At 38.3% G+C, this 9,250-nt stretch overlaps 1 non-coding gene across 1 annotated transcript; it reads right to left on the bottom strand.

The window, feature by feature from the left end:
- Window positions 1-5,112: 5,112 nt before the first annotated feature.
- Window positions 5,113-5,219, bottom strand: LOC125854015 (small nucleolar RNA R71). The gene has a single exon (XR_007445314.1). It is a non-coding gene; the product is annotated as a small nucleolar RNA R71 (small nucleolar RNA).
- Between the last annotated feature and the right edge of the window lie 4,031 nt (window positions 5,220-9,250).

Consider the following 9,250-nt stretch of genomic DNA (forward strand, 5'->3'; position numbering starts at 1 on the left):
TTCAGCTGCCTTGTTCCTTATTACTCATTAGTGTCCATGCTTAATTTGTTCCTCAATCCGAATACCTGATAATCAAAGATTTACATCAGTTATTGGCATAAAATAAGCATTTGAGGACAGTAAATCTATTAAAATAAAGCCCTAAATGAGTCCAAATTGTGGACTCATCAGTGCCCACATAGGTTTATTAGCTAGTGGATCCACTTAAGCTAGAACTTCACGGTTCTACCTAATGCAAGTAGAACACCTCTTTTCGGTGTGGGGTAGACACCCGATTCCATGTTATAGCTCACATGGTCTCAACGTCGGTTCAGGCTAATTCCCCACAAGTAATAATGAACTAACATTACACAAGGATAATAACATGAGAGTTCAAAGATGTTAAAGAAGAAGTTAGCTTTCATTGACCATGATTCATGCATGTTTTATAACTCTTTCATACGATGTTTTTGCTTGGTCAATTGCGTGTCATGAAATAAAATGTCCCTTTTAGCATGTTTTAAATGTTTTATGAATGGCTATCATACTTAGTACATTGTTTTGTACTAACTTACACTCTTGCCTATATTTTTCTCAAATGTAGGGTCCGACAGATAGGTTTTAGTGTCTCGTGGCTAGTAGTTGAGTTCGTGATTTCTCGAACTTTGGTGAGTCCACATGCTTTGAGGATGGACTTATTTCACAATCTTCGGATATGATGTGTGGGCTAGGCAAAATTTCATTCTGTTGTATTAGATGGCTATGTTGAGACAAGATTTTAGACTTCCGCTTCTCATTTTATAAAATGTTTTCGACTTGATTTAGTTTACTCTTATTGTTCTATTTCATATGTTATGAGAGCTAAGTGGCTTGTATGGAGTCCTTTTGGGTTCTATATGCCATGTTACATGTAGGGAGTACCCTTGGGTCGTGACACCCAAAAAAGAACACAAATAAGTTGATACAATAACAACAAAATCACTTCACGACTAAACTTCAATTAAACAATTGGAAACACCACTCCCTGACATCATTGCCATTTTTTATACTACACTTCATCTGATTCTAAGTGTAGGTGGTCACTGACAAGTATAAACCCAACTAAGAGTTGGGGTCGATTCCACTGAGAATGATATGTTAAAGAATCCGATGAAGAAGTAAAATGGTTTTCTAATCAGTTGCAAATGTACACATTTTTGCAACAATAAAGTAAATGACAAGATTTTGACAACTAATGTCAAATCGGGGGATTTAGGTCGCCAAATTACGAGTACTGAAAATGGGGGTAAACCAATAGAGAGAGTTTCTTGGGAGTGTGAAAAATTGAACGCAAATTTCGCAAAAATGGGTAATTATTATAATTTGAAGTTGAAATCAATGTAGTTTTTGCTCGAACCTCGATAAGCACAACATAGATTAACAGCCCATTACCTTAATCAATCTACTCTTTCAAGCTAGATTTGTAAGATTGCATTGAGACAAACTTTTTCAAGTTATATATGTAACAAGACAATCATTATAATCATCAACTAATAATTTAATTCCAACACTTCTTTCTCAAGCAAGCTTAGAGTACTAAACTAGAATAGCATTTGTAAATACAATTCCCTAATAAAAACACAAACTATTAATTGAACTCACTTATAGTCAACAATGAAATCAGTAATTAACAACACCCATTAGCTAATTAATGCATTCAACTACAAAATAACACCCCCAAGAACAGGGGTTTTAGACAAACATAATAAAGAACAACAAATCATTACCAACAAAGTTTTCCATCATGTTGGGAAACAAACCATATGTATTGAAATTCTCAAATTGAAACTAGAAATCAAACAAACCCTAAATCAAACAAACCATCTCTTTTTGGTAACTTTAGGCTATCGATATCGACAGCGTCAAACCACTAATCAGCTTGCCAAGTTGGTTTTGTCCATGGGATAGCTTGCTGGAACTTGAGAAAGCTGAAGGTCCACTCGGCAACTCACTGAGTAGTTTTGGTGAGTACCAGCCTCATTTCCTTAAACTTTTTTAGCTTTTTTGCTCCTTTTTGCCTCGTAATGTCCTTGCCTCGCTCTTTTACCTTCGTTGCGGCAAATTAACATTTTAACATAAGTTATGAGCAAATAGGAATTGAGGACACTAATTACTTTAAGGTTACGCCATAAATAAGTCAAAATTCCAAACTCTTCAACGGGCAAGACCTATGGTCAATGGGTGTATCGACGGACCATGGACCATGGTTGTAGGCCCCAACTCTAGACCTCAAAATTTGTCTAAGTCTTCGACTCACCTACGAGACCTATTTACAGCTCCTGCATTAAAAAACTAACCGTCATTGTGAACCGTTGAAAATTACGAAAAATATGACATTTGGAAAAATAGACTTGGCCGACCACAGGCCTACCTATGGTTTGTACATCAAACAAAGGACCGTCTATGGCTTCCGTCAGTTCCGTCACTAGATTTCTTAAAAAGCTAAATTTTTTACCATTTCTCGAATCTGAGGTATTACAGAGAACCAAAAATTTATTTTTTGCAGTCCTTCCTTATTTTTAGTTTTAGACTATGATGTATGGGCTACACCCATATTCATACTTATGTAGTAGATGGCTTTGTGATGATGTTTAGATTTCCGCTCTCCTCTATAAAACTTTCATATATTAAAACTATATTTTAATCTATATATTATATTTCTTGTATGATGAATGCTAAGTGGTTTGTATAGGGCCTCTCAGGGTCTTATACTCTATGTTACACCTAAGAGCTACCTTGGGTCGTGACACTTCGACCCTTGGCCTTCAGTCGACCTATAGAAAAATAACATGGATCATGCTTGGCCTCAATCTTAAAATAAAAAGTAGCATCTACATCACTCAAGGAACCATATCAGACTGATACTTGCATCAACCAAAACACATGAACCAACTGAACAACTCCCACCATGGCCCCCTACTGAGGAAAAGCTTTACACCAACGAGCATGCACCCCATTAACATGGTAAGGTCTGATCACGCTATCATAGGGATAACAGATTCTGGCAATTGTTTGATAATGATTGATGAGTCCACGATTTGGACTCATTTAGGGGCTTATTTTAATAGATTTAGTGTCCTCAAATGCATGTGTGTGCCAATAACTAATGTAAAATCCATGATTTTCATGTATTGGGATTTATGAACGAAGCATGGACACTAATGTGCAAAAATGAACAAAGCAAGCTAAAGGAATGAAGAAATGAAGACCTGGTGATCGTAGATGTTACTCTACGAATCACCAAATTTCCACATTAGAGCTGAAATGTGGGTAATTTTGGCAAGCAGCAAGTCCATTCGGCGTGTCTCTGATCTATTCAGCGAAGGACGACCAGGTTGCCAAAATTACTGAAGATGATACAAACAAGTGTTGATAGGTGACATAGAAGGAAGAAGGGTGACTCGCGAAATTATTCGGCGGTCCCGATCTTGATCACCTAATATTGCAATAGCCAAACCAAGCAGAAGTGAAAAATGAAGGCGAGATGAAGAACAATCTGCGAGTCGCCGATATGTCGGCGATGCCTGACTTACCTCGCCGAGTGGTTTTAAACAGTTACAAATTAGACCTGTTTAAATTAATTTTGACTAGAGAGAGAAACACATTCAGAAACGTGAGAGATTAAAAATTGAGCGTAAAAACATTACCATTGTGGTTTTGAATGGATTTAGCAAGATTCTTGGGGGAGATTTTGTAATAGAGAAGATTTTGGTAATTTCAAATTTTTTAATTTCAAATACCCAGCTATTGAAAACATGGCTGAGGTTGATTTTCTTATTTTTACTATGAGTGGCTAAAACCCTTTGCTTGGGGTTTTGACTATGAAGCCAATTGTTGAGTTTTACTAAGTGGGTGTCGTTGAATTGCCAATAATGGCATTAAGTTGAAGTAGGTCTGAGTTGTTGCTACGTTGTGAATTCGTGTTGCATGTTTAGTGTAACAGGTTCAGTGTTGTACACTTTCTCAACAGAGAGGTGCATAGCCAAAGTAGAAATCTTAGCATCCTTAGTAGTGGGTTACCATGATTTCAGCTTGAGAGAGTGAAACATGGGATCTATCCTTTGTATTCAGCTCGAGAGAGGGGATTTGATGACAACCAAGGCTGGGCATCTTCCGATTAGAGTTGAAGTTCGAGAGTATTTGACATAAAAAAGTTAATTGTTTGAGAGAAATTTACTTTACATATGGTCCGACCTACCCACGACAAATTAACCTATTGTGAGCAGCAATATCACACACTAAGTCAAAATTCAGCAATTGGTTGGTCATTACCCTAAGTTTTACTATACTATTTGATCATTTCGTGTTGAAGTGTGAAATTGGAGGGATAATAGAAACTAGATATTTGAAACTAAAACCAAAAAGGTGTAACACTTGCTCAATTGCAGAGACTGTTGTCATACTTTCATCATTGAATTAGAGGGAAAAACTACTCCCACTGGGATTCGACCGCAACTCACTTAGTTGGGTTATCTTACTGACTAACGATCGTTGGCACTTAGTATTGGATTAAGTGTCCTGATATGTGAAATCAAAATGGCGCCACTGTTGGGGAGTAGCATTAATTAGAGTGCTTTGATTGAAGATTTGACACTCTCAAACTTGTTGGCTGTAGTTGAATTAGCTTTGGTTGCTTTGTGTAAGTGTTGGTTGGACTTCGTAGAACTGAACATGTGTGAGGAAGAGATGACTGATAGTTAAGTAGGTCATCCGGATTGTATAGACAATATCAATAATGTCTACACCCAAGATCAATCGAGTGGAATGGGTGCAATTTTCACTCCACAAGCTAATGCGAATGTGATGTTTGAAGTCACTAGCACAACTCCTCATCTACTCCAAATGAGAGGACTATAGGGAGGGCTAGGTCATGAGGACCCATATGAGCATGTGAGAAATTTTAGAGAGGTTTGCATTCCTTTTTCATTCAGAAATGTGTCACAAGAGTCAATTCGGTTGCGGTTATTTCCACTATCCTTAACGCGAGAAGCTAGTAATACGTGGTTAGCCGAGTTACCAAACAATTCCATCACATCATGGGAGGAGCTGATTATAGAATTTAACACAAGGTTCTTTCCTCCATCATGGATGATGAAACTTAGAGCCGAAATTCAAGGTTTCAAGCAACAGGAGGGGGAACACATCCATGAAACGTGGGTGAGGTTTAAGAAACTTTTACTTAAATGGCCAACTCATGGGCTACCAAACGATTTGTTACTTCAATATTTTTACCGTAGTCTTGATTTGGTTAATAAAAGAGTAGCTGATCAATTGGTATGATGAGGAATAATGTTACAATCATTTAACGTAGCTTCATTTCTTCTTGATAGCATGAGTTGAATAAACCAAGTGTGGTACACCCAAGAGGATCAAGTCTCTCCATTTTGTTTTAGATTAACGCAAGAACAACTTGATAAAGAGAGAGTGGGATGAAAACATCAAGAAGATGTTGACCCAAATGAAATTTCTACAATAGCACATCAAGGGGACATGTGGACTGTTTAGAGTGGAAGAGAGTTCTTCTTCCAGTTACTCAAGGCCGAGGGAGAATTAAGGTTGGAACTCCAAGAGGTATGAGGATGGTTTCCACCCACACTATCTACATCGAGGTGGAAATCAAGGTTGGAACTCTCACAAGGGAGAAGAACAAAGGAGATACTATCAAGATTGGGTCGAGCAAAGTGATTATTGGAGAAGGAAAGATGACCATGATTAGAACCATACTCACTCGAGTGAGGGCCCAAAATCAAAAGGGAGTGCATGTAGTCCCCGGGTGAATGACTTGTTGTCACGCATACTTGATAAAGTGGAAGGTTCAGATGATTTGTTGAAGAGGATGAAAAATGACTTTTCATCATTGAACAGTAAGGTGAACTCTCATGTTGATGCCATCAAGTTACTTGGAGGACAATTGAGTTTATTATCAACTTAATTGAAACCAAAGATGACGATGGAAGATGAAGATAGAGGGCTGGCTATGGTTACACGTAGAAGAAAGGCAGAAATAGGTAATGTGATGGGAAATGAAGATGCTCAAAAGCATGAAGAAGATAAAGACATGGAGGAACAATAGTTACTTATCCATCAAAACATTTCAAAAGAACCACATAAGGAAGTGGAACAACACTTTCCAATTCCAAAAATCATGCAACCTTTACCCAAAATACCTCCCCCATTTCCCCAATGCCTAAAGTAGAATAATGAAGATGAGAAGTTCAAGAAGTTCTTGTCGGTGTTTAAGACATTATCAATTAATCTCCCCGTTGAGGAGGAATTGTTGGAAATGCCGGGATATGCCAAGTTCATGAATGAGTTAGTCACAAAGAAAATGATCTTGGATTTTGAGACAATTGAAGTTTCCCATAGTTTCAGTGCAATTATGACTAAGGAGCGGATCAAAAAGGGAGAATATCTCAGGGCATTCACCATTCCTTGCACCATTGGCATGCTCAAATTCGCTAAATATTTATGCAATTTGGGGGCAAGCATCAACTTAATGCCAAATGCAATATACAAACAACTTGGGTTGGGTGAACCAAAAGAAACCACAACGAGACTCTTAATGGCTGACCATTCAACTAAACATCTTGTGGGGATACTTTACGATACCTTGGTGAAGGTTGATCGGTTCATTTTTTTGGCTGATTTTGGAATTCTAGATTGATAAATAGATGTTGAAATTAACATTATTTTTGGAAGACCATTATTATCAACTAGAAGAGCATTGGTGGATGTTGAAAGCAGAGAATTGAAGTTTCAGGTGAAAGAAGATGAAGTAACCTTCAATGCTTGTAAGTCAATGAAACACCCAAGTGATATCCATGTGGTGTCCACCGTTGATGTTATTGATGAGGCGGTGTCTAGCGTGAACCATTTGATGTTCATAAGCGAACCTCTTGAAGCCGTGCTTGCTAACTAAGACAACTTCAAAATTTAAGGCTATGAAGAGGTAGTAGCTGCTCCTTTAGGCTTGGGGGGTATTCAAAGACTCCATTGAAATTGGACAATGATTTCAAAAATAGAGAGGGTCCTCCAACAAAGCCATCAATAGAAGAACCACCAAATCTGGAATTAAAAGCACTTCCCCCCATCTCCGCTATGATTTCTTGGGGGCATATAACACTCTGTCGGTGATCATTGCGGCTGACTTACTTGAATGGCAGGTGAAATTGCTTCTTGATGTGTTACAAAGGCATATCAAAGCTATAGGTTGGACCATAACTAACATAGTAGGCATTCCTCCTGGTATCTGTACTCACAAAATTCGGCTTGATAGTGAGTGTAAACTGAGTGTTGAACATCAACATAGATTGAACCCACCAATGCAAGTAGTAGTGAAAAATGAGATAATAAAGTGGTTAGATGCAGGTGTGAACAATCCTATTGCAGATAGCAAATGGGTAATCCCGATGCAATGTGTGCCAAAAAAGGGGTATCACAGTGGTCTCGAATAAAAGGGGAAAATTTTATCTATGAGGGCGGTGACCGGATGGAGGGTATGCATGAATTACTGAAAGTTAAACTCATGGACTAAAGAAGTTCACTTTCCCATGCCCTTCATGGATCAAATGCCTGATCGACTCTCAGAAAGAGGTTGGTATTGCTTTTTGGATGGGTATTCCGGTTACAACCAAATCTCTATTGCGCCGGAAGACCAAGATAAAACCACATTCACATGTCCCTATGAAACTTTTGCCTTTAAAAGGATGCCATTGGGATTGTGCAATGCCCCGGAAACTTTCCCACGTTGCATGCTATATATTTTTCCCACGTTGCATGCTATATATATTTAGAACACTTATGACAAGTTCTCCAAATATGTGTGGAGACAAACTTGGTCTTCAATCGGGAAAAATGTAACTTCATTGTTAAAGAAGGGATAGTACTTGGTCACAATGTGTGGCAAAAGGCGTTGGAGGTTGATAAAGCAAAGATTCAAGTGATTGAGAAATTACCACCAATTTCGGTTAAGGGGTTTCATAGTTTCTTAGGTCATGCCGGTTTCTACCGGAGGTTCATCAAAGACTTCTCAAAGATTGCACATCCTCTATGCAAACTCTTAGAGAAAGAGGTGAAATTCCAATGTGATGATTTTTGTATGGTGGCTTTTCAGTGCTTAAAGGAAAAATTAGTATCCACCCCGATCATTATTAGTCCCGATTGGTCAAATTCATTCGAAGTAATGTGTGATACAAGTGGAACGGCATTGGGTGTTGTGCTGAGGAAAAAATGCAACAAATTTTTTCACCCAATTTACTACGCGAGCAAGACTCTAAACAATTCTCAACGTAATTATACCATTACTGAACAAGAGTTGCTTGTGGTAGTCTATGCATTTGAGAAATTTTGGGCATACTTGATAGGCACTAAAGTAATTGTTCACACTGATCATGTTGCACTCCGTTACCTAATGGCGAAGAAGAATGCAAAACCAAGGTTGATAAGGTGGCTGCTACTATTGCAATGATTTGACTCTGAGGTCAAAGATAGAAGAGTTTGTGAAAATCAGGTGTCTGACCACTTATCAAGCTAAGAGAGCAAGGAGAATGATGAGACTGAGGTTGACATAGACGATTCCTTCCCCGATGAACAAATGTTTGTGATAACACTCTAACAAACTCCATGGTATGCAGATTTCGCCAATTACATATTGTGCGGATTAATGCCGAACGAGATGAACTTCTACCAAGAAAAGAGGTTCATGTTCGACATTAAAAACTACTTTTAGGATGAACCATACTTGTTTCTACAGTGTGCCGATCATATCATTAGAATGTGTGTTCCGAAAGAAGAAGCGGTAGAAATTCTCCACGCTTATCATGTTTCACCGGTTTGGGGCCATCATAGCGATGTGCGTACAACCACTAAAGTTCTCCAAAGTGTCTATTACTGGCCATCCCTCTACAAGGATGCGCATGAATTTCTAAAGAAATGTGCTCAATGTCAGAAGTAATGTGGAATGTCTGAAAGACAAGAGCTACCCCTTACTCCCATTTTAGAAGTTGAGTTATTTGATGTTTGGGGTATCGATTTCATGGGCCCATCTGTGAGTTCCTTTGATAATAAGTATATCTTAGTGGCAGTAGATTATGTTTCTAAATAGGTGGAAGTTGTTGCACTTCTAAATAATGAACGGAAAAGTGTAGTTTAATTTCTGAAACGCTACATCTTTGCTAGATTCGGTACTCCTCGAGCTATCATTAGTGATGGTGGATCCCACTTTTGCAATAAA

Source organism: Solanum stenotomum, chromosome 1 (assembly GCF_019186545.1).
Source record: "Solanum stenotomum isolate F172 chromosome 1, ASM1918654v1, whole genome shotgun sequence".
In the NCBI taxonomy this organism is placed as follows: Eukaryota; Viridiplantae; Streptophyta; class Magnoliopsida; order Solanales; family Solanaceae; genus Solanum; species Solanum stenotomum.